Source organism: Anomaloglossus baeobatrachus, unplaced genomic scaffold (genome assembly GCF_048569485.1).
Source record: "Anomaloglossus baeobatrachus isolate aAnoBae1 unplaced genomic scaffold, aAnoBae1.hap1 Scaffold_3366, whole genome shotgun sequence".
Classification (NCBI taxonomy): Eukaryota; Metazoa; Chordata; class Amphibia; order Anura; family Aromobatidae; genus Anomaloglossus; species Anomaloglossus baeobatrachus.
In genome coordinates this window covers 27,060-51,085 of record NW_027442741.1, presented here as the reverse complement: position 1 = coordinate 51,085, position 24,026 = coordinate 27,060, and the positions used below count along the sequence as shown (strand labels likewise).

At 46.4% G+C, this 24,026-nt stretch overlaps 15 non-coding genes across 15 annotated transcripts; all 15 read left to right on the top strand.

The window, feature by feature from the left end:
- The first annotated feature begins 211 nt into the window (after positions 1-211).
- LOC142271414 (U2 spliceosomal RNA) lies at positions 212-402 on the top strand. The gene has a single exon (XR_012736473.1). It is a non-coding gene; the product is annotated as a U2 spliceosomal RNA (small nuclear RNA).
- A 1,387-nt stretch (positions 403-1,789) lies between these two features.
- Positions 1,790-1,980, top strand: LOC142271413 (U2 spliceosomal RNA). Its single transcript, XR_012736472.1, has one exon. It is a non-coding gene; the product is annotated as a U2 spliceosomal RNA (small nuclear RNA).
- A 1,387-nt stretch (positions 1,981-3,367) lies between these two features.
- On the top strand, positions 3,368-3,558 carry LOC142271411 (U2 spliceosomal RNA). The gene has a single exon (XR_012736469.1). It is a non-coding gene; the product is annotated as a U2 spliceosomal RNA (small nuclear RNA).
- Positions 3,559-4,945: 1,387 nt separating this feature from the next.
- Positions 4,946-5,136, top strand: LOC142271410 (U2 spliceosomal RNA). The gene has a single exon (XR_012736468.1). It is a non-coding gene; the product is annotated as a U2 spliceosomal RNA (small nuclear RNA).
- Positions 5,137-6,523: 1,387 nt separating this feature from the next.
- LOC142271409 (U2 spliceosomal RNA) lies at positions 6,524-6,714 on the top strand. The gene has a single exon (XR_012736467.1). It is a non-coding gene; the product is annotated as a U2 spliceosomal RNA (small nuclear RNA).
- A 2,185-nt stretch (positions 6,715-8,899) lies between these two features.
- LOC142271437 (U2 spliceosomal RNA) lies at positions 8,900-9,095 on the top strand. Its single transcript, XR_012736493.1, has one exon. It is a non-coding gene; the product is annotated as a U2 spliceosomal RNA (small nuclear RNA).
- Positions 9,096-10,482: 1,387 nt separating this feature from the next.
- On the top strand, positions 10,483-10,673 carry LOC142271407 (U2 spliceosomal RNA). The gene has a single exon (XR_012736466.1). It is a non-coding gene; the product is annotated as a U2 spliceosomal RNA (small nuclear RNA).
- A 1,385-nt stretch (positions 10,674-12,058) lies between these two features.
- LOC142271406 (U2 spliceosomal RNA) lies at positions 12,059-12,249 on the top strand. The gene has a single exon (XR_012736465.1). It is a non-coding gene; the product is annotated as a U2 spliceosomal RNA (small nuclear RNA).
- Positions 12,250-13,636: 1,387 nt separating this feature from the next.
- On the top strand, positions 13,637-13,827 carry LOC142271405 (U2 spliceosomal RNA). The gene has a single exon (XR_012736464.1). It is a non-coding gene; the product is annotated as a U2 spliceosomal RNA (small nuclear RNA).
- A 1,387-nt stretch (positions 13,828-15,214) lies between these two features.
- On the top strand, positions 15,215-15,405 carry LOC142271404 (U2 spliceosomal RNA). Its single transcript, XR_012736463.1, has one exon. It is a non-coding gene; the product is annotated as a U2 spliceosomal RNA (small nuclear RNA).
- Positions 15,406-16,792: 1,387 nt separating this feature from the next.
- Positions 16,793-16,983, top strand: LOC142271403 (U2 spliceosomal RNA). The gene has a single exon (XR_012736462.1). It is a non-coding gene; the product is annotated as a U2 spliceosomal RNA (small nuclear RNA).
- Positions 16,984-18,373: 1,390 nt separating this feature from the next.
- On the top strand, positions 18,374-18,564 carry LOC142271402 (U2 spliceosomal RNA). The gene has a single exon (XR_012736461.1). It is a non-coding gene; the product is annotated as a U2 spliceosomal RNA (small nuclear RNA).
- Positions 18,565-19,951: 1,387 nt separating this feature from the next.
- On the top strand, positions 19,952-20,142 carry LOC142271388 (U2 spliceosomal RNA). The gene has a single exon (XR_012736448.1). It is a non-coding gene; the product is annotated as a U2 spliceosomal RNA (small nuclear RNA).
- Positions 20,143-21,529: 1,387 nt separating this feature from the next.
- LOC142271401 (U2 spliceosomal RNA) lies at positions 21,530-21,720 on the top strand. The gene has a single exon (XR_012736460.1). It is a non-coding gene; the product is annotated as a U2 spliceosomal RNA (small nuclear RNA).
- Positions 21,721-23,107: 1,387 nt separating this feature from the next.
- LOC142271399 (U2 spliceosomal RNA) lies at positions 23,108-23,298 on the top strand. The gene has a single exon (XR_012736458.1). It is a non-coding gene; the product is annotated as a U2 spliceosomal RNA (small nuclear RNA).
- Positions 23,299-24,026: the final 728 nt, after the last annotated feature.

Sequence of the window (24,026 nt, the reverse complement as noted above, 5' to 3'; positions counted from 1 at the left end):
AGGAGGAGTTATTCAGATTCATTGCAGTGGGCGGCGGCTGCAAAACGCACCATTCTTCTTGTTTTGGCTCTGCAAAGCAGCCTTTTCAAGGGTTGGCTTGGGTGACAAAATGTCTTGTGTAGGCGTGGGTTTGTCTCCCTCTCGCTCTCTCTCCCTAAGATGTGTCCGGCATAGGCCAGGGTGCCACTCGAGGCCCAAACCAATTCTGGTTATCGCTTCTCGGCCTTTTGGCTAAGATCAAGTGTAGTATCTGTTCTTATCAGTTTAATATCTGATACGTCCCCTATCTGGGGACCATATATTAAATGGATTTTTAGAACAGGGAGATGGAAAAAGAGCTTGCTCTGTCCACTCCACGCATTGACCTGGTATTGCAGTACCTCCAGGAACGGTGCACCCCTTCTTAACCCAGTTTCCAAAAGCAGAACTCAATTCACCTGATTCATATTAGCCCGATTTAATGAATTGGAAGAAAGCATACGTCTTCATATGCACCTCAATTTGGCCCATTCACTTTTCACACTTCCTCCTTTTGTTTTTTATCTTTCACACTTTTGACTTTCTTTATTCATCCAAATAGCAAACTCATCACCACTCAACCTGACCAACTCGGCTATGTCCCCGTGCTGCAGTTCTCTGTCTTATCTAGATCATTTGCAATTGAATGGAATAGATCCCTTTTGGACAAAGTGGATTCACCTGCTGCTGCAGTGACCACAGGTGTGATAACATCTAGAATTGGCATCTGGTGCGATCTCTCCGCTTCCACTCCAAAGAAAGTTACCTGTTTATTCCTATCATGCATTGGTTTTTGGGGTTTTCTTTGAGTAATGATGATCTCTTTAGTAGTCTGTTGGCGCCCTCTCCTGGAGGAATAGTTTGCTTGCTCTTGGACATTCTAAAAGAGAGGTCATGATAGACATTGAGCTTCTGAGCTCAATTGGGGACAGTCATGGGTGATGAATGTTTGCAACCTACTGCGAAGCCTCATACCGCAATATAAGGAACGTCAAATACTAAGAAAGGGCGGCCTATGAAAGAATTACTACTTTCAATAAGTACACTTAAACGGCTAATTGGGAATAGAAAAACTGTAAAAAGCCCTCTGAGAAAGCCCCCCTCTAACCTTTGATAGTAAGCTTTTCTGTAGTCTGCCTGTTGATGTATTTTCCGTTTGAACTGTGCACAACATGAAGAGACGGAACACTGGCGGCTTGTCACAATGCCCCCCGATGACATCACAATAGCGCTGCTGCCTAGAAAACAAGCTGCGCAGAAGAAGTTGTTCTTTGGGTGGGAGGGTGGGCTAGTGGAAGGAGGGGGCAATCTCTTTTTTTCCCGGGTGGTAGGGGGATGACAGGAGAAGGGAAGCGGGTGGTGAGAAAGGTACAGAGGGCAGGGTTTGGGGGCTGGGAAGGAAAGGGAAAAGATTAGGGTTTGGGGATGATGAAAGGGCTTTCTACGGGTAAGGATGGCAAAGGGTGGCAGTGACGGAAAGTCAGGCAACCTGTCCTGTCCGTCTTTTTGTATCGTGAATTGGAAAGACTGCAAGGGGGAGGGGAGTTGCTTGCGCCCTAAAGGAGGAGTTATTCAGATTCATTGCAGTGGGCGGCGGCTGCAAAACGCACCATTCTTCTTGTTTTGGCTCTGCAAAGCAGCCTTTTCAAGGGTTGGCTTGGGTGACAAAATGTCTTGTGTAGGCGTGGGTTTGTCTCCCTCTCGCTCTCTCTCCCTAAGATGTGTCCGGCATAGGCCAGGGTGCCACTCGAGGCCCAAACCAATTCTGGTTATCGCTTCTCGGCCTTTTGGCTAAGATCAAGTGTAGTATCTGTTCTTATCAGTTTAATATCTGATACGTCCCCTATCTGGGGACCATATATTAAATGGATTTTTAGAACAGGGAGATGGAAAAAGAGCTTGCTCTGTCCACTCCACGCATTGACCTGGTATTGCAGTACCTCCAGGAACGGTGCACCCCTTCTTAACCCAGTTTCCAAAAGCAGAACTCAATTCACCTGATTCATATTAGCCCGATTTAATGAATTGGAAGAAAGCATACGTCTTCATATGCACCTCAATTTGGCCCATTCACTTTTCACACTTCCTCCTTTTGTTTTTTATCTTTCACACTTTTGACTTTCTTTATTCATCCAAATAGCAAACTCATCACCACTCAACCTGAGCAACTCGGCTATGTCCCCGTGCTGCAGTTCTCTGTCTTATCTAGATCATTTGCAATTGAATGGAATAGATCCCTTTTGGACAAAGTGGATTCACCTGCTGCTGCAGTGACCACAGGTGTGATAACATCTAGAATTGGCATCTGGTGCGATCTCTCCGCTTCCACTCCAAAGAAAGTTACCTGTTTATTCCTATCATGCATTGGTTTTTGGGGTTTTCTTTGAGTAATGATGATCTCTTTAGTAGTCTGTTGGCGCCCTCTCCTGGAGGAATAGTTTGCTTGCTCTTGGACATTCTAAAAGAGAGGTCATGATAGACATTGAGCTTCTGAGCTCAATTGGGGACAGTCATGGGTGATGAATGTTTGCAACCTACTGCGAAGCCTCATACCGCAATATAAGGAACGTCAAATACTAAGAAAGGGCGGCCTATGAAAGAATTACTACTTTCAATAAGTACACTTAAACGGCTAATTGGGAATAGAAAAACTGTAAAAAGCCCTCTGAGAAAGCCCCCCTCTAACCTTTGATAGTAAGCTTTTCTGTAGTCTGCCTGTTGATGTATTTTCCGTTTGAACTGTGCACAACATGAAGAGACGGAACACTGGCGGCTTGTCACAATGCCCCCCGATGACATCACAATAGCGCTGCTGCCTAGAAAACAAGCTGCGCAGAAGAAGTTGTTCTTTGGGTGGGAGGGTGGGCTAGTGGAAGGAGGGGGCAATCTCTTTTTTTCCCGGGTGGTAGGGGGATGACAGGAGAAGGGAAGCGGGTGGTGAGAAAGGTACAGAGGGCAGGGTTTGGGGGCTGGGAAGGAAAGGGAAAAGATTAGGGTTTGGGGATGATGAAAGGGCTTTCTACGGGTAAGGATGGCAAAGGGTGGCAGTGACGGAAAGTCAGGCAACCTGTCCTGTCCGTCTTTTTGTATCGTGAATTGGAAAGACTGCAAGGGGGAGGGGAGTTGCTTGCGCCCTAAAGGAGGAGTTATTCAGATTCATTGCAGTGGGCGGCGGCTGCAAAACGCACCATTCTTCTTGTTTTGGCTCTGCAAAGCAGCCTTTTCAAGGGTTGGCTTGGGTGACAAAATGTCTTGTGTAGGCGTGGGTTTGTCTCCCTCTCGCTCTCTCTCCCTAAGATGTGTCCGGCATAGGCCAGGGTGCCACTCGAGGCCCAAACCAATTCTGGTTATCGCTTCTCGGCCTTTTGGCTAAGATCAAGTGTAGTATCTGTTCTTATCAGTTTAATATCTGATACGTCCCCTATCTGGGGACCATATATTAAATGGATTTTTAGAACAGGGAGATGGAAAAAGAGCTTGCTCTGTCCACTCCACGCATTGACCTGGTATTGCAGTACCTCCAGGAACGGTGCACCCCTTCTTAACCCAGTTTCCAAAAGCAGAACTCAATTCACCTGATTCATATTAGCCCGATTTAATGAATTGGAAGAAAGCATACGTCTTCATATGCACCTCAATTTGGCCCATTCACTTTTCACACTTCCTCCTTTTGTTTTTTATCTTTCACACTTTTGACTTTCTTTATTCATCCAAATAGCAAACTCATCACCACTCAACCTGACCAACTCGGCTATGTCCCCGTGCTGCAGTTCTCTGTCTTATCTAGATCATTTGCAATTGAATGGAATAGATCCCTTTTGGACAAAGTGGATTCACCTGCTGCTGCAGTGACCACAGGTGTGATAACATCTAGAATTGGCATCTGGTGCGATCTCTCCGCTTCCACTCCAAAGAAAGTTACCTGTTTATTCCTATCATGCATTGGTTTTTGGGGTTTTCTTTGAGTAATGATGATCTCTTTAGTAGTCTGTTGGCGCCCTCTCCTGGAGGAATAGTTTGCTTGCTCTTGGACATTCTAAAAGAGAGGTCATGATAGACATTGAGCTTCTGAGCTCAATTGGGGACAGTCATGGGTGATGAATGTTTGCAACCTACTGCGAAGCCTCATACCGCAATATAAGGAACGTCAAATACTAAGAAAGGGCGGCCTATGAAAGAATTACTACTTTCAATAAGTACACTTAAACGGCTAATTGGGAATAGAAAAACTGTAAAAAGCCCTCTGAGAAAGCCCCCCTCTAACCTTTGATAGTAAGCTTTTCTGTAGTCTGCCTGTTGATGTATTTTCCGTTTGAACTGTGCACAACATGAAGAGACGGAACACTGGCGGCTTGTCACAATGCCCCCCGATGACATCACAATAGCGCTGCTGCCTAGAAAACAAGCTGCGCAGAAGAAGTTGTTCTTTGGGTGGGAGGGTGGGCTAGTGGAAGGAGGGGGCAATCTCTTTTTTTCCCGGGTGGTAGGGGGATGACAGGAGAAGGGAAGCGGGTGGTGAGAAAGGTACAGAGGGCAGGGTTTGGGGGCTGGGAAGGAAAGGGAAAAGATTAGGGTTTGGGGATGATGAAAGGGCTTTCTACGGGTAAGGATGGCAAAGGGTGGCAGTGACGGAAAGTCAGGCAACCTGTCCTGTCCGTCTTTTTGTATCGTGAATTGGAAAGACTGCAAGGGGGAGGGGAGTTGCTTGCGCCCTAAAGGAGGAGTTATTCAGATTCATTGCAGTGGGCGGCGGCTGCAAAACGCACCATTCTTCTTGTTTTGGCTCTGCAAAGCAGCCTTTTCAAGGGTTGGCTTGGGTGACAAAATGTCTTGTGTAGGCGTGGGTTTGTCTCCCTCTCGCTCTCTCTCCCTAAGATGTGTCCGGCATAGGCCAGGGTGCCACTCGAGGCCCAAACCAATTCTGGTTATCGCTTCTCGGCCTTTTGGCTAAGATCAAGTGTAGTATCTGTTCTTATCAGTTTAATATCTGATACGTCCCCTATCTGGGGACCATATATTAAATGGATTTTTAGAACAGGGAGATGGAAAAAGAGCTTGCTCTGTCCACTCCACGCATTGACCTGGTATTGCAGTACCTCCAGGAACGGTGCACCCCTTCTTAACCCAGTTTCCAAAAGCAGAACTCAATTCACCTGATTCATATTAGCCCGATTTAATGAATTGGAAGAAAGCATACGTCTTCATATGCACCTCAATTTGGCCCATTCACTTTTCACACTTCCTCCTTTTGTTTTTTATCTTTCACACTTTTGACTTTCTTTATTCATCCAAATAGCAAACTCATCACCACTCAACCTGACCAACTCGGCTATGTCCCCGTGCTGCAGTTCTCTGTCTTATCTAGATCATTTGCAATTGAATGGAATAGATCCCTTTTGGACAAAGTGGATTCACCTGCCGCTGCAGTGACCACAGGTGTGATAACATCTAGAATTGGCATCTGGTGCGATCTCTCCGCTTCCACTCCAAAGAAAGTTACCTGTTTATTCCTATCATGCATTGGTTTTTGGGGTTTTCTTTGAGTAATGATGATCTCTTTAGTAGTCTGTTGGCGCCCTCTCCTGGAGGAATAGTTTGCTTGCTCTTGGACATTCTAAAAGAGAGGTCATGATAGACATTGAGCTTCTGAGCTCAATTGGGGACAGTCATGGGTGATGAATGTTTGCAACCTACTGCGAAGCCTCATACCGCAATATAAGGAACGTCAAATACTAAGAAAGGGCGGCCTATGAAAGAATTACTACTTTCAATAAGTACACTTAAACGGCTAATTGGGAATAGAAAAACTGTAAAAAGCCCTCTGAGAAAGCCCCCCTCTAACCTTTGATAGTAAGCTTTTCTGTAGTCTGCCTGTTGATGTATTTTCCGTTTGAACTGTGCACAACATGAAGAGACGGAACACTGGCGGCTTGTCACAATGCCCCCCGATGACATCACAATAGCGCTGCTGCCTAGAAAACAAGCTGCGCAGAAGAAGTTGTTCTTTGGGTGGGAGGGTGGGCTAGTGGAAGGAGGGGGCAATCTCTTTTTTTCCCGGGTGGTAGGGGGATGACAGGAGAAGGGAAGCGGGTGGTGAGAAAGGTACAGAGGGCAGGGTTTGGGGGCTGGGAAGGAAAGGGAAAAGATTAGGGTTTGGGGATGATGAAAGGGCTTTCTACGGATAAGGATGGCAAAGGGTGGCAGTGACGGAAAGTCAGGCAACCTGTCCTGTCCGTCTTTTTGTATCGTGAATTGGAAAGACTGCAAGGGGGAGGGGAGTTGCTTGCGCCCTAAAGGAGGAGTTATTCAGATTCATTGCAGTGGGCGGCGGCTGCAAAACGCACCATTCTTCTTGTTTTGGCTCTGCAAAGCAGCCTTTTCAAGGGTTGGCTTGGGTGACAAAATGTCTTGTGTAGGCGTGGGTTTGTCTCCCTCTCGCTCTCTCTCCCTAAGATGTGTCCGGCATAGGCCAGGGTGCCACTCGAGGCCCAAACCAATTCTGGTTATCGCTTCTCGGCCTTTTGGCTAAGATCAAGTGTAGTATCTGTTCTTATCAGTTTAATATCTGATACGTCCCCTATCTGGGGACCATATATTAAATGGATTTTTAGAACAGGGAGATGGAAAAAGAGCTTGCTCTGTCCACTCCACGCATTGACCTGGTATTGCAGTACCTCCAGGAACGGTGCACCCCTTCTTAACCCAGTTTCCAAAAGCAGAACTCAATTCACCTGATTCATATTAGCCCGATTTAATGAATTGGAAGAAAGCATACGTCTTCATATGCACCTCAATTTGGCCCATTCACTTTTCACACTTCCTCCTTTTGTTTTTTATCTTTCACACTTTTGACTTTCTTTATTCATCCAAATAGCAAACTCATCACCACTCAACCTGACCAACTCGGCTATGTCCCCGTGCTGCAGTTCTCTGTCTTATCTAGATCATTTGCAATTGAATGGAATAGATCCCTTTTGGACAAAGTGGATTCACCTGCTGCTGCAGTGACCACAGGTGTGATAACATCTAGAATTGGCATCTGGTGCGATCTCTCCGCTTCCACTCCAAAGAAAGTTACCTGTTTATTCCTATCATGCATTGGTTTTTGGGGTTTTCTTTGAGTAATGATGATCTCTTTAGTAGTCTGTTGGCGCCCTCTCCTGGAGGAATAGTTTGCTTGCTCTTGGACATTCTAAAAGAGAGGTCATGATAGACATTGAGCTTCTGAGCTCAATTGGGGACAGTCATGGGTGATGAATGTTTGCAACCTACTGCGAAGCCTCATACCGCAATATAAGGAACGTCAAATACTAAGAAAGGGCGGCCTATGAAAGAATTACTACTTTCAATAAGTACACTTAAACGGCTAATTGGGAATAGAAAAACTGTAAAAAGCCCTCTGAGAAAGCCCCCCTCTAACCTTTGATAGTAAGCTTTTCTGTAGTCTGCCTGTTGATGTATTTTCCGTTTGAACTGTGCACAACATGAAGAGACGGAACACTGGCGGCTTGTCACAATGCCCCCCGATGACATCACAATAGCGCTGCTGCCTAGAAAACAAGCTGCGCAGAAGAAGTTGTTCTTTGGGTGGGAGGGTGGGCTAGTGGAAGGAGGGGGCAATCTCTTTTTTTCCCGGGTGGTAGGGGGATGACAGGAGAAGGGAAGCGGGTGGTGAGAAAGGTACAGAGGGCAGGGTTTGGGGGCTGGGAAGGAAAGGGAAAAGATTAGGGTTTGGGGATGATGAAAGGGCTTTCTACGGGTAAGGATGGCAAAGGGTGGCAGTGACGGAAAGTCAGGCAACCTGTCCTGTCCGTCTTTTTGTATCGTGAATTGGAAAGACTGCAAGGGGGAGGGGAGTTGCTTGCGCCCTAAAGGAGGAGTTATTCAGATTCATTGCAGTGGGCGGCGGCTGCAAAACGCACCATTCTTCTTGTTTTGGCTCTGCAAAGCAGCCTTTTCAAGGGTTGGCTTGGGTGACAAAATGTCTTGTGTAGGCGTGGGTTTGTCTCCCTCTCGCTCTCTCTCCCTAAGATGTGTCCGGCATAGGCCAGGGTGCCACTCGAGGCCCAAACCAATTCTGGTTATCGCTTCTCGGCCTTTTGGCTAAGATCAAGTGTAGTGTTGTTCGAAGAGGTGGTTTAAGCTCCAGGCCACCTTAGTACAATGATACAATGCACACTGGAAGGTTGCGCTTGCTAGTACTCTGGGTGGATAGTATATTCATCTAGAGGAAAACATGGCCCTACCAGGATCGAGGCTATTAGACTGAGTAAGGGTGGGGGGCTATGGTACAACGTGCCCCAGGACTGACGACCCTGGAGTGAGTCTGAGCTTGCTGGCTTGGGACCCCGGCAAGCCTTGGGCTCTGTAGCACACCGTACCTTGCCTTTTCATACTTTTTGAGCATATTACCCTATCCCGGCCTTCTGGCTAGGAAGGGAAATTTTTATAATCCCGGTCGGAGGTCTGGTCAGCTTTGGGCTGAGAAACTAACACCCGGTTGGAGGTCTGGGTCAGCTTCGGCTGAGAAACCAACACCCGGTTGGAGGTCTGGGTCAGCTTCGGCTGAGAAACCAACACCCGGTTGGAGGTCCGGTTAGCCTTGGGCTGAGAAACCAACACCGGTTGACGGTCCGGGCAGTTTCGGCTGCGAAACCAACAACTAGTAGCTCTCTACTCCACTTGGGTAAGATGCCTGGGTGGACGCTGGGAGCAACGACAAGGCTCAACCAGGCTTCGGCTTGGGAGAGCACCGAAGATCCCTGACCCTTGCTGTGGCCTTCTGGCTCGGAGGGACGGGGTTGATTTTTGGGGACCCTCTCCTCACGGTGGGGTCCACACGAATCCTAGCCTTTGCACTGTTTTTGGTGTGACTTCGGTCATGCATTTTTTGTGGTGCTTTGGAAAGCTTCATTAAATCAAAATCTGTTCTTATCAGTTTAATATCTGATACGTCCCCTATCTGGGGACCATATATTAAATGGATTTTTAGAACAGGGAGATGGAAAAAGAGCTTGCTCTGTCCACTCCACGCATTGACCTGGTATTGCAGTACCTCCAGGAACGGTGCACCCCTTCTTAACCCAGTTTCCAAAAGCAGAACTCAATTCACCTGATTCATATTAGCCCGATTTAATGAATTGGAAGAAAGCATACGTCTTCATATGCACCTCAATTTGGCCCATTCACTTTTCACACTTCCTCCTTTTGTTTTTTATCTTTCACACTTTTGACTTTCTTTATTCATCCAAATAGCAAACTCATCACCACTCAACCTGACCAACTCGGCTATGTCCCCGTGCTGCAGTTCTCTGTCTTATCTAGATCATTTGCAATTGAATGGAATAGATCCCTTTTGGACAAAGTGGATTCACCTGCTGCTGCAGTGACCACAGGTGTGATAACATCTAGAATTGGCATCTGGTGCGATCTCTCCGCTTCCACTCCAAAGAAAGTTACCTGTTTATTCCTATCATGCATTGGTTTTTGGGGTTTTCTTTGAGTAATGATGATCTCTTTAGTAGTCTGTTGGCGCCCTCTCCTGGAGGAATAGTTTGCTTGCTCTTGGACATTCTAAAAGAGAGGTCATGATAGACATTGAGCTTCTGAGCTCAATTGGGGACAGTCATGGGTGATGAATGTTTGCAACCTACTGCGAAGCCTCATACCGCAATATAAGGAACGTCAAATACTAAGAAAGGGCGGCCTATGAAAGAATTACTACTTTCAATAAGTACACTTAAACGGCTAATTGGGAATAGAAAAACTGTAAAAAGCCCTCTGAGAAAGCCCCCCTCTAACCTTTGATAGTAAGCTTTTCTGTAGTCTGCCTGTTGATGTATTTTCCGTTTGAACTGTGCACAACATGAAGAGACGGAACACTGGCGGCTTGTCACAATGCCCCCCGATGACATCACAATAGCGCTGCTGCCTAGAAAACAAGCTGCGCAGAAGAAGTTGTTCTTTGGGTGGGAGGGTGGGCTAGTGGAAGGAGGGGGCAATCTCTTTTTTTCCCGGGTGGTAGGGGGATGACAGGAGAAGGGAAGCGGGTGGTGAGAAAGGTACAGAGGGCAGGGTTTGGGGGCTGGGAAGGAAAGGGAAAAGATTAGGGTTTGGGGATGATGAAAGGGCTTTCTACGGGTAAGGATGGCAAAGGGTGGCAGTGACGGAAAGTCAGGCAACCTGTCCTGTCCGTCTTTTTGTATCGTGAATTGGAAAGACTGCAAGGGGGAGGGGAGTTGCTTGCGCCCTAAAGGAGGAGTTATTCAGATTCATTGCAGTGGGCGGCGGCTGCAAAACGCACCATTCTTCTTGTTTTGGCTCTGCAAAGCAGCCTTTTCAAGGGTTGGCTTGGGTGACAAAATGTCTTGTGTAGGCGTGGGTTTGTCTCCCTCTCGCTCTCTCTCCCTAAGATGTGTCCGGCATAGGCCAGGGTGCCACTCGAGGCCCAAACCAATTCTGGTTATCGCTTCTCGGCCTTTTGGCTAAGATCAAGTGTAGTATCTGTTCTTATCAGTTTAATATCTGATACGTCCCCTATCTGGGGACCATATATTAAATGGATTTTTAGAACAGGGAGATGGAAAAAGAGCTTGCTCTGTCCACTCCACGCATTGACCTGGTATTGCAGTACCTCCAGGAACGGTGCACCCCTTCTTAACCCAGTTTCCAAAAGCAGAACTCAATTCACCTGATTCATATTAGCCCGATTTAATGAATTGGAAGAAAGCATACGTCTTCATATGCACCTCAATTTGGCCCATTCACTTTTCACACTTCCTCCTTTTGTTTTTTATCTTTCACACTTTTGACTTTCTTTATTCATCCAAATAGCAAACTCATCACCACTCAACCTGACCAACTCGGCTATGTCCCCGTGCTGCAGTTCTCTGTCTTATCTAGATCATTTGCAATTGAATGGAATAGATCCCTTTTGGACAAAGTGGATTCACCTGCTGCTGCAGTGACCACAGGTGTGATAACATCTAGAATTGGCATCTGGTGCGATCTCTCCGCTTCCACTCCAAAGAAAGTTACCTGTTTATTCCTATCATGCATTGGTTTTTGGGGTTTTCTTTGAGTAATGATGATCTCTTTAGTAGTCTGTTGGCGCCCTCTCCTGGAGGAATAGTTTGCTTGCTCTTGGACATTCTAAAAGAGAGGTCATGATAGACATTGAGCTTCTGAGCTCAATTGGGGACAGTCATGGGTGATGAATGTTTGCAACCTACTGCGAAGCCTCATACCGCAATATAAGGAACGTCAAATACTAAGAAAGGGCGGCCTATGAAAGAATTACTACTTTCAATAAGTACACTTAAACGGCTAATTGGGAATAGAAAAACTGTAAAAAGCCCTCTGAGAAAGCCCCCCTCTAACCTTTGATAGTAAGCTTTTCTGTAGTCTGCCTGTTGATGTATTTTCCGTTTGAACTGTGCACAACATGAAGAGACGGAACACTGGCGGCTTGTCACAATGCCCCCCGATGACATCACAATAGCGCTGCTGCCTAGAAAACAAGCTGCGCAGAAGAAGTTGTTCTTTGGGTGGGAGGGTGGGCTAGTGGAAGGAGGGGGCAATCTCTTTTTTTCCCGGGTGGTAGGGGGATGACAGGAGAAGGGAAGCGGGTGGTGAGAAAGGTACAGAGGGCAGGGTTTGGGGGCTGGGAAGGAAAGGGAAAAGATTAGGGTTTGGGGATGATGAAAGGGCTTTCTACGGGTAAGGATGGCAAAGGGTGGCAGTGACGGAAAGTCAGGCAACCTGTCCTGTCCGTCTTTTTGTATCGTGAATTGGAAAGACTGCAAGGGGGAGGGGAGTTGCTTGCGCCCTAAAGGAGGAGTTATTCAGATTCATTGCAGTGGGCGGCGGCTGCAAAACGCACCATTCTTCTTGTTTTGGCTCTGCAAAGCAGCCTTTTCAAGGGTTGGCTTGGGTGACAAAATGTCTTGTGTAGGCGTGGGTTTGTCTCCCTCTCGCTCTCTCCCTAAGATGTGTCCGGCATAGGCCAGGGTGCCACTCGAGGCCCAAACCAATTCTGGTTATCGCTTCTCGGCCTTTTGGCTAAGATCAAGTGTAGTATCTGTTCTTATCAGTTTAATATCTGATACGTCCCCTATCTGGGGACCATATATTAAATGGATTTTTAGAACAGGGAGATGGAAAAAGAGCTTGCTCTGTCCACTCCACGCATTGACCTGGTATTGCAGTACCTCCAGGAACGGTGCACCCCTTCTTAACCCAGTTTCCAAAAGCAGAACTCAATTCACCTGATTCATATTAGCCCGATTTAATGAATTGGAAGAAAGCATACGTCTTCATATGCACCTCAATTTGGCCCATTCACTTTTCACACTTCCTCCTTTTGTTTTTTATCTTTCACACTTTTGACTTTCTTTATTCATCCAAATAGCAAACTCATCACCACTCAACCTGACCAACTCGGCTATGTCCCCGTGCTGCAGTTCTCTGTCTTATCTAGATCATTTGCAATTGAATGGAATAGATCCCTTTTGGACAAAGTGGATTCACCTGCTGCTGCAGTGACCACAGGTGTGATAACATCTAGAATTGGCATCTGGTGCGATCTCTCCGCTTCCACTCCAAAGAAAGTTACCTGTTTATTCCTATCATGCATTGGTTTTTGGGGTTTTCTTTGAGTAATGATGATCTCTTTAGTAGTCTGTTGGCGCCCTCTCCTGGAGGAATAGTTTGCTTGCTCTTGGACATTCTAAAAGAGAGGTCATGATAGACATTGAGCTTCTGAGCTCAATTGGGGACAGTCATGGGTGATGAATGTTTGCAACCTACTGCGAAGCCTCATACCGCAATATAAGGAACGTCAAATACTAAGAAAGGGCGGCCTATGAAAGAATTACTACTTTCAATAAGTACACTTAAACGGCTAATTGGGAATAGAAAAACTGTAAAAAGCCCTCTGAGAAAGCCCCCCTCTAACCTTTGATAGTAAGCTTTTCTGTAGTCTGCCTGTTGATGTATTTTCCGTTTGAACTGTGCACAACATGAAGAGACGGAACACTGGCGGCTTGTCACAATGCCCCCCGATGACATCACAATAGCGCTGCTGCCTAGAAAACAAGCTGCGCAGAAGAAGTTGTTCTTTGGGTGGGAGGGTGGGCTAGTGGAAGGAGGGGGCAATCTCTTTTTTTCCCGGGTGGTAGGGGGATGACAGGAGAAGGGAAGCGGGTGGTGAGAAAGGTACAGAGGGCAGGGTTTGGGGGCTGGGAAGGAAAGGGAAAAGATTAGGGTTTGGGGATGATGAAAGGGCTTTCTACGGGTAAGGATGGCAAAGGGTGGCAGTGACGGAAAGTCAGGCAACCTGTCCTGTCCGTCTTTTTGTATCGTGAATTGGAAAGACTGCAAGGGGGAGGGGAGTTGCTTGCGCCCTAAAGGAGGAGTTATTCAGATTCATTGCAGTGGGCGGCGGCTGCAAAACGCACCATTCTTCTTGTTTTGGCTCTGCAAAGCAGCCTTTTCAAGGGTTGGCTTGGGTGACAAAATGTCTTGTGTAGACGTGGGTTTGTCTCCCTCTCGCTCTCTCTCCCTAAGATGTGTCCGGCATAGGCCAGGGTGCCACTCGAGGCCCAAACCAATTCTGGTTATCGCTTCTCGGCCTTTTGGCTAAGATCAAGTGTAGTATCTGTTCTTATCAGTTTAATATCTGATACGTCCCCTATCTGGGGACCATATATTAAATGGATTTTTAGAACAGGGAGATGGAAAAAGAGCTTGCTCTGTCCACTCCACGCATTGACCTGGTATTGCAGTACCTCCAGGAACGGTGCACCCCTTCTTAACCCAGTTTCCAAAAGCAGAACTCAATTCACCTGATTCATATTAGCCCGATTTAATGAATTGGAAGAAAGCATACGTCTTCATATGCACCTCAATTTGGCCCATTCACTTTTCACACTTCCTCCTTTTGTTTTTTATCTTTCACACTTTTGACTTTCTTTATTCATCCAAATAGCAAACTCATCACCACTCAACCTGACCAACTCGGCTATGTCCCCGTGCTGCAGTTCTCTGTCTTATCTAGATCATTTGCAATTGAATGGAATAGATCCCTTTTGGACAAAGTGGATTCACCTGCTGCTGCAGTGACCACAGGTGTGATAACATCTAGAATTGGCATCTGGTGCGATCTCTCCGCTTCCACTCCAAAGAAAGTTACCTGTTTATTCCTATCATGCATTGGTTTTTGGGGTTTTCTTTGAGTAATGATGATCTCTTTAGTAGTCTGTTGGCGCCCTCTCCTGGAGGAATAGTTTGCTTGCTCTTGGACATTCTAAAAGAGAGGTCATGATAGACATTGAGCTTCTGAGCTCAATTGGGGACAGTCATGGGTGATGAATGTTTGCAACCTACTGCGAAGCCTCATACCGCAATATAAGGAACGTCAAATACTAAGAAAGGGCGGCCTATGAAAGAATTACTACTTTCAATAAGTACACTTAAACGGCTAATTGGGAATAGAAAAACTGTAAAAAGCCCTCTGAGAAAGCCCCCCTCTAACCTTTGATAGTAAGCTTTTCTGTAGTCTGCCTGTTGATGTATTTTCCGTTTGAACTGTGCACAACATGAAGAGACGGAACACTGGCGGCTTGTCACAATGCCCCCCGATGACATCACAATAGCGCTGCTGCCTAGAAAACAAGCTGCGCAGAAGAAGTTGTTCTTTGGGTGGGAGGGTGGGCTAGTGGAAGGAGGGGGCAATCTCTTTTTTTCCCGGGTGGTAGGGGGATGACAGGAGAAGGGAAGCGGGTGGTGAGAAAGGTACAGAGGGCAGGGTTTGGGGGCTGGGAAGGAAAGGGAAAAGATTAGGGTTTGGGGATGATGAAAGGGCTTTCTACGGGTAAGGATGGCAAAGGGTGGCAGTGACGGAAAGTCAGGCAACCTGTCCTGTCCGTCTTTTTGTATCGTGAATTGGAAAGACTGCAAGGGGGAGGGGAGTTGCTTGCGCCCTAAAGGAGGAGTTATTCAGATTCATTGCAGTGGGCGGCGGCTGCAAAACGCACCATTCTTCTTGTTTTGGCTCTGCAAAGCAGCCTTTTCAAGGGTTGGCTTGGGTGACAAAATGTCTTGTGTAGGCGTGGGTTTGTCTCCCTCTCGCTCTCTCTCCCTAAGATGTGTCCGGCATAGGCCAGGGTGCCACTCGAGGCCCAAACCAATTCTGGTTATCGCTTCTCGGCCTTTTGGCTAAGATCAAGTGTAGTATCTGTTCTTATCAGTTTAATATCTGATACGTCCCCTATCTGGGGACCATATATTAAATGGATTTTTAGAACAGGGAGATGGAAAAAGAGCTTGCTCTGTCCACTCCACGCATTGACCTGGTATTGCAGTACCTCCAGGAACGGTGCACCCCTTCTTAACCCAGTTTCCAAAAGCAGAACTCAATTCACCTGATTCATATTAGCCCGATTTAATGAATTGGAAGAAAGCATACGTCTTCATATGCACCTCAATTTGGCCCATTCACTTTTCACACTTCCTCCTTTTGTTTTTTATCTTTCACACTTTTGACTTTCTTTATTCATCCAAATAGCAAACTCATCACCACTCAACCTGACCAACTCGGCTATGTCCCCGTGCTGCAGTTCTCTGTCTTATCTAGATCATTTGCAATTGAATGGAATAGATCCCTTTTGGACAAAGTGGATTCACCTGCTGCTGCAGTGACCACAGGTGTGATAACATCTAGAATTGGCATCTGGTGCGATCTCTCCGCTTCCACTCCAAAGAAAGTTACCTGTTTATTCCTATCATGCATTGGTTTTTGGGGTTTTCTTTGAGTAATGATGATCTCTTTAGTAGTCTGTTGGCGCCCTCTCCTGGAGGAATAGTTTGCTTGCTCTTGGACATTCTAAAAGAGAGGTCATGATAGACATTGAGCTTCTGAGCTCAATTGGGGACAGTCATGGGTGATGAATGTTTGCAACCTACTGCGAAGCCTCATACCGCAATATAAGGAACGTCAAATACTAAGAAAGGGCGGCCTATGAAAGAATTACTACTTTCAATAAGTACACTTAAACGGCTAATTGGGAATAGAAAAACTGTAAAAAGCCCTCTGAGAAAGCCCCCCTCTAACCTTTGATAGTAAGCTTTTCTGTAGTCTGCCTGTTGATGTATTTTCCGTTTGAACTGTGCACAACATGAAGAGACGGAACACTGGCGGCTTGTCACAATGCCCCCCGATGACATCACAATAGCGCTGCTGCCTAGAAAACAAGCTGCGCAGAAGAAGTTGTTCTTTGGGTGGGAGGGTGGGCTAGTGGAAGGAGGGGGCAATCTCTTTTTTTCCCGGGTGGTAGGGGGATGACAGGAGAAGGGAAGCGGGTGGTGAGAAAGGTACAGAGGGCAGGGTTTGGGGGCTGGGAAGGAAAGGGAAAAGATTAGGGTTTGGGGATGATGAAAGGGCTTTCTACGGGTAAGGATGGCAAAGGGTGGCAGTGACGGAAAGTCAGGCAACCTGTCCTGTCCGTCTTTTTGTATCGTGAATTGGAAAGACTGCAAGGGGGAGGGGAGTTGCTTGCGCCCTAAAGGAGGAGTTATTCAGATTCATTGCAGTGGGCGGCGGCTGCAAAACGCACCATTCTTCTTGTTTTGGCTCTGCAAAGCAGCCTTTTCAAGGGTTGGCTTGGGTGACAAAATGTCTTGTGTAGGCGTGGGTTTGTCTCCCTCTCGCTCTCTCTCCCTAAGATGTGTCCGGCATAGGCCAGGGTGCCACTCGAGGCCCAAACCAATTCTGGTTATCGCTTCTCGGCCTTTTGGCTAAGATCAAGTGTAGTATCTGTTCTTATCAGTTTAATATCTGATACGTCCCCTATCTGGGGACCATATATTAAATGGATTTTTAGAACAGGGAGATGGAAAAAGAGCTTGCTCTGTCCACTCCACGCATTGACCTGGTATTGCAGTACCTCCAGGAACGGTGCACCCCTTCTTAACCCAGTTTCCAACAAAAGCAGAACTCAATTCACCTGATTCATATTAGCCCGATTTAATGAATTGGAAGAAAGCATACGTCTTCATATGCACCTCAATTTGGCCCATTCACTTTTCACACTTCCTCCTTTTGTTTTTTATCTTTCACACTTTTGACTTTCTTTATTCATCCAAATAGCAAACTCATCACCACTCAACCTGACCAACTCGGCTATGTCCCCGTGCTGCAGTTCTCTGTCTTATCTAGATCATTTGCAATTGAATGGAATAGATCCCTTTTGGACAAAGTGGATTCACCTGCTGCTGCAGTGACCACAGGTGTGATAACATCTAGAATTGGCATCTGGTGCGATCTCTCCGCTTCCACTCCAAAGAAAGTTACCTGTTTATTCCTATCATGCATTGGTTTTTGGGGTTTTCTTTGAGTAATGATGATCTCTTTAGTAGTCTGTTGGCGCCCTCTCCTGGAGGAATAGTTTGCTTGCTCTTGGACATTCTAAAAGAGAGGTCATGATAGACATTGAGCTTCTGAGCTCAATTGGGGACAGTCATGGGTGATGAATGTTTGCAACCTACTGCGAAGCCTCATACCGCAATATAAGGAACGTCAAATACTAAGAAAGGGCGGCCTATGAAAGAATTACTACTTTCAATAAGTACACTTAAACGGCTAATTGGGAATAGAAAAACTGTAAAAAGCCCTCTGAGAAAGCCCCCCTCTAACCTTTGATAGTAAGCTTTTCTGTAGTCTGCCTGTTGATGTATTTTCCGTTTGAACTGTGCACAACATGAAGAGACGGAACACTGGCGGCTTGTCACAATGCCCCCCGATGACATCACAATAGCGCTGCTGCCTAGAAAACAAGCTGCGCAGAAGAAGTTGTTCTTTGGGTGGGAGGGTGGGCTAGTGGAAGGAGGGGGCAATCTCTTTTTTTCCCGGGTGGTAGGGGGATGACAGGAGAAGGGAAGCGGGTGGTGAGAAAGGTACAGAGGGCAGGGTTTGGGGGCTGGGAAGGAAAGGGAAAAGATTAGGGTTTGGGGATGATGAAAGGGCTTTCTACGGGTAAGGATGGCAAAGGGTGGCAGTGACGGAAAGTCAGGCAACCTGTCCTGTCCGTCTTTTTGTATCGTGAATTGGAAAGACTGCAAGGGGGAGGGGAGTTGCTTGCGCCCTAAAGGAGGAGTTATTCAGATTCATTGCAGTGGGCGGCGGCTGCAAAACGCACCATTCTTCTTGTTTTGGCTCTGCAAAGCAGCCTTTTCAAGGGTTGGCTTGGGTGACAAAATGTCTTGTGTAGGCGTGGGTTTGTCTCCCTCTCGCTCTCTCTCCCTAAGATGTGTCCGGCATAGGCCAGGGTGCCACTCGAGGCCCAAACCAATTCTGGTTATCGCTTCTCGGCCTTTTGGCTAAGATCAAGTGTAGTATCTGTTCTTATCAGTTTAATATCTGATACGTCCCCTATCTGGGGACCATATATTAAATGGATTTTTAGAACAGGGAGATGGAAAAAGAGCTTGCTCTGTCCACTCCACGCATTGACCTGGTATTGCAGTACCTCCAGGAACGGTGCACCCCTTCTTAACCCAGTTTCCAAAAGCAGAACTCAATTCACCTGATTCATATTAGCCCGATTTAATGAATTGGAAGAAAGCATACGTCTTCATATGCACCTCAATTTGGCCCATTCACTTTTCACACTTCCTCCTTTTGTTTTTTATCTTTCACACTTTTGACTTTCTTTATTCATCCAAATAGCAAACTCATCACCACTCAACCTGACCAACTCGGCTATGTCCCCGTGCTGCAGTTCTCTGTCTTATCTAGATCATTTGCAATTGAATGGAATAGATCCCTTTTGGACAAAGTGGATTCACCTGCTGCTGCAGTGACCACAGGTGTGATAACATCTAGAATTGGCATCTGGTGCGATCTCTCCGCTTCCACTCCAAAGAAAGTTACCTGTTTATTCCTATCATGCATTGGTTTTTGGGGTTTTCTTTGAGTAATGATGATCTCTTTAGTAGTCTGTTGGCGCCCTCTCCTGGAGGAATAGTTTGCTTGCTCTTGGACATTCTAAAAGAGAGGTCATGATAGACATTGAGCTTCTGAGCTCAATTGGGGACAGTCATGGGTGATGAATGTTTGCAACCTACTGCGAAGCCTCATACCGCAATATAAGGAACGTCAAATACTAAGAAAGGGCGGCCTATGAAAGAATTACTACTTTCAATAAGTACACTTAAACGGCTAATTGGGAATAGAAAAACTGTAAAAAGCCCTCTGAGAAAGCCCCCCTCTAACCTTTGATAGTAAGCTTTTCTGTAGTCTGCCTGTTGATGTATTTTCCGTTTGAACTGTGCACAACATGAAGAGACGGAACACTAGCGGCTTGTCACAATGCCCCCCGATGACATCACAATAGCGCTGCTGCCTAGAAAACAAGCTGCGCAGAAGAAGTTGTTCTTTGGGTGGGAGGGTGGGCTAGTGGAAGGAGGGGGCAATCTCTTTTTTTCCCGGGTGGTAGGGGGATGACAGGAGAAGGGAAGCGGGTGGTGAGAAAGGTACAGAGGGCAGGGTTTGGGGGCTGGGAAGGAAAGGGAAAAGATTAGGGTTTGGGGATGATGAAAGGGCTTTCTACGGGTAAGGATGGCAAAGGGTGGCAGTGACGGAAAGTCAGGCAACCTGTCCTGTCCGTCTTTTTGTATCGTGAATTGGAAAGACTGCAAGGGGGAGGGGAGTTGCTTGCGCCCTAAAGGAGGAGTTATTCAGATTCATTGCAGTGGGCGGCGGCTGCAAAACGCACCATTCTTCTTGTTTTGGCTCTGCAAAGCAGCCTTTTCAAGGGTTGGCTTGGGTGACAAAATGTCTTGTGTAGGCGTGGGTTTGTCTCCCTCTCGCTCTCTCTCCCTAAGATGTGTCCGGCATAGGCCAGGGTGCCACTCGAGGCCCAAACCAATTCTGGTTATCGCTTCTCGGCCTTTTGGCTAAGATCAAGTGTAGTATCTGTTCTTATCAGTTTAATATCTGATACGTCCCCTATCTGGGGACCATATATTAAATAGATTTTTAGAACAGGGAGATGGAAAAAGAGCTTGCTCTGTCCACTCCACGCATTGACCTGGTATTGCAGTACCTCCAGGAACGGTGCACCCCTTCTTAACCCAGTTTCCAAAAGCAGAACTCAATTCACCTGATTCATATTAGCCCGATTTAATGAATTGGAAGAAAGCATACGTCTTCATATGCACCTCAATTTGGCCCATTCACTTTTCACACTTCCTCCTTTTGTTTTTTATCTTTCACACTTTTGACTTTCTTTATTCATCCAAATAGCAAACTCATCACCACTCAACCTGACCAACTCGGCTATGTCCCCGTGCTGCAGTTCTCTGTCTTATCTAGATCATTTGCAATTGAATGGAATAGATCCCTTTTGGACAAAGTGGATTCACCTGCTGCTGCAGTGACCACAGGTGTGATAACATCTAGAATTGGCATCTGGTGCGATCTCTCCGCTTCCACTCCAAAGAAAGTTACCTGTTTATTCCTATCATGCATTGGTTTTTGGGGTTTTCTTTGAGTAATGATGATCTCTTTAGTAGTCTGTTGGCGCCCTCTCCTGGAGGAATAGTTTGCTTGCTCTTGGACATTCTAAAAGAGAGGTCATGATAGACATTGAGCTTCTGAGCTCAATTGGGGACAGTCATGGGTGATGAATGTTTGCAACCTACTGCGAAGCCTCATACCGCAATATAAGGAACGTCAAATACTAAGAAAGGGCGGCCTATGAAAGAATTACTACTTTCAATAAGTACACTTAAACGGCTAATTGGGAATAGAAAAACTGTAAAAAGCCCTCTGAGAAAGCCCCCCTCTAACCTTTGATAGTAAGCTTTTCTGTAGTCTGCCTGTTGATGTATTTTCCGTTTGAACTGTGCACAACATGAAGAGACGGAACACTGGCGGCTTGTCACAATGCCCCCCGATGACATCACAATAGCGCTGCTGCCTAGAAAACAAGCTGCGCAGAAGAAGTTGTTCTTTGGGTGGGAGGGTGGGCTAGTGGAAGGAGGGGGCAATCTCTTTTTTTCCCGGGTGGTAGGGGGATGACAGGAGAAGGGAAGCGGGTGGTGAGAAAGGTACAGAGGGCAGGGTTTGGGGGCTGGGAAGGAAAGGGAAAAGATTAGGGTTTGGGGATGATGAAAGGGCTTTCTACGGGTAAGGATGGCAAAGGGTGGCAGTGACGGAAAGTCAGGCAACCTGTCCTGTCCGTCTTTTTGTATCGTGAATTGGAAAGACTGCAAGGGGGAGGGGAGTTGCTTGCGCCCTAAAGGAGGAGTTATTCAGATTCATTGTAGTGGGCGGCGGCTGCAAAACGCACCATTCTTCTTGTTTTGGCTCTGCAAAGCAGCCTTTTCAAGGGTTGGCTTGGGTGACAAAATGTCTTGTGTAGGCGTGGGTTTGTCTCCCTCTCGCTCTCTCTCCCTAAGATGTGTCCGGCATAGGCCAGGGTGCCACTCGAGGCCCAAACCAATTCTGGTTATCGCTTCTCGGCCTTTTGGCTAAGATCAAGTGTAGTATCTGTTCTTATCAGTTTAATATCTGATACGTCCCCTATCTGGGGACCATATATTAAATGGATTTTTAGAACAGGGAGATGGAAAAAGAGCTTGCTCTGTCCACTCCACGCATTGACCTGGTATTGCAGTACCTCCAGGAACGGTGCACCCCTTCTTAACCCAGTTTCCAAAAGCAGAACTCAATTCACCTGATTCATATTAGCCCGATTTAATGAATTGGAAGAAAGCATACGTCTTCATATGCACCTCAATTTGGCCCATTCACTTTTCACACTTCCTCCTTTTGTTTTTTATCTTTCACACTTTTGACTTTCTTTATTCATCCAAATAGCAAACTCATCACCACTCAACCTGACCAACTCGGCTATGTCCCCGTGCTGCAGTTCTCTGTCTTATCTAGATCATTTGCAATTGAATGGAATAGATCCCTTTTGGACAAAGTGGATTCACCTGTTGCTGCAGTGACCACAGGTGTGATAACATCTAGAATTGGCATCTGGTGCGATCTCTCCGCTTCCACTCCAAAGAAAGTTACCTGTTTATTCCTATCATGCATTGGTTTTTGGGGTTTTCTTTGAGTAATGATGATCTCTTTAGTAGTCTGTTGGCGCCCTCTCCTGGAGGAATAGTTTGCTTGCTCTTGGACATTCTAAAAGAGAGGTCATGATAGACATTGAGCTTCTGAGCTCAATTGGGGACAGTCATGGGTGATGAATGTTTGCAACCTACTGCGAAGCCTCATACCGCAATATAAGGAACGTCAAATACTAAGAAAGGGCGGCCTATGAAAGAATTACTACTTTCAATAAGTACACTTAAACGGCTAATTGGGAATAGAAAAACTGTAAAAAGCCCTCTGAGAAAGCCCCCCTCTAACCTTTGATAGTAAGCTTTTCTGTAGTCTGCCTGTTGATGTATTTTCCGTTTGAACTGTGCACAACATGAAGAGACGGAACACTGGCGGCTTGTCACAATGCCCCCCGATGACATCACAATAGCGCTGCTGCCTAGAAAACAAGCTGCGCAGAAGAAGTTGTTCTTTGGGTGGGAGGGTGGGCTAGTGGAAGGAGGGGGCAATCTCTTTTTTTCCCGGGTGGTAGGGGGATGACAGGAGAAGGGAAGCGGGTGGTGAGAAAGGTACAGAGGGCAGGGTTTGGGGGCTGGGAAGGAAAGGGAAAAGATTAGGGTTTGGGGATGATGAAAGGGCTTTCTACGGGTAAGGATGGCAAAGGGTGGCAGTGACGGAAAGTCAGGCAACCTGTCCTGTCCGTCTTTTTGTATCGTGAATTGGAAAGACTGCAAGGGGGAGGGGAGTTGCTTGCGCCCTAAAGGAGGAGTTATTCAGATTCATTGCAGTGGGCGGCGGCTGCAAAACGCACCATTCTTCTTGTTTTGGCTCTGCAAAGCAGCCTTTTCAAGGGTTGGCTTGGGTGACAAAATGTCTTGTGTAGGCGTGGGTTTGTCTCCCTCTCGCTCTCTCTCCCTAAGATGTGTCCGGCATAGGCCAGGGTGCCACTCGAGGCCCAAACCAATTCTGGTTATCGCTTCTCGGCCTTTTGGCTAAGATCAAGTGTAGTATCTGTTCTTATCAGTTTAATATCTGATACGTCCCCTATCTGGGGACCATATATTAAATGGATTTTTAGAACAGGGAGATGGAAAAAGAGCTTGCTCTGTCCACTCCACGCATTGACCTGGTATTGCAGTACCTCCAGGAACGGTGCACCCCTTCTTAACCCAGTTTCCAAAAGCAGAACTCAATTCACCTGATTCATATTAGCCCGATTTAATGAATTGGAAGAAAGCATACGTCTTCATATGCACCTCAATTTGGCCCATTCACTTTTCACACTTCCTCCTTTTGTTTTTTATCTTTCACACTTTTGACTTTCTTTATTCATCCAAATAGCAAACTCATCACCACTCAACCTGACCAACTCGGCTATGTCCCCGTGCTGCAGTTCTCTGTCTTATCTAGATCATTTGCAATTGAATGGAATAGATCCCTTTTGGACAAAGTGGATTCACCTGCTGCTGCAGTGACCACAGGTGTGATAACATCTAGAATTGGCATCTGGTGCGATCTCTCCGCTTCCACTCCAAAGAAAGTTACCTGTTTATTCCTATCATGCATTGGTTTTTGGGGTTTTCTTTGAGTAATGATGATCTCTTTAGTAGTCTGTTGGCGCCCTCTCCTGGAGGAATAGTTTGCTTGCTCTTGGACATTCTAAAAGAGAGGTCATGATAGACATTGAGCTTCTGAGCTCAATTGGGGACAGTCATGGGTGATGAATGTTTGCAACCTACTGCGAAGCCTCATACCGCAATATAAGGAACGTCAAATACTAAGAAAGGGCGGCCTATGAAAGAATTACTACTTTCAATAAGTACACTTAAACGGCTAATTGGGAATAGAAAAACTGTAAAAAGCCCTCTGAGAAAGCCCCCCTCTAACCTTT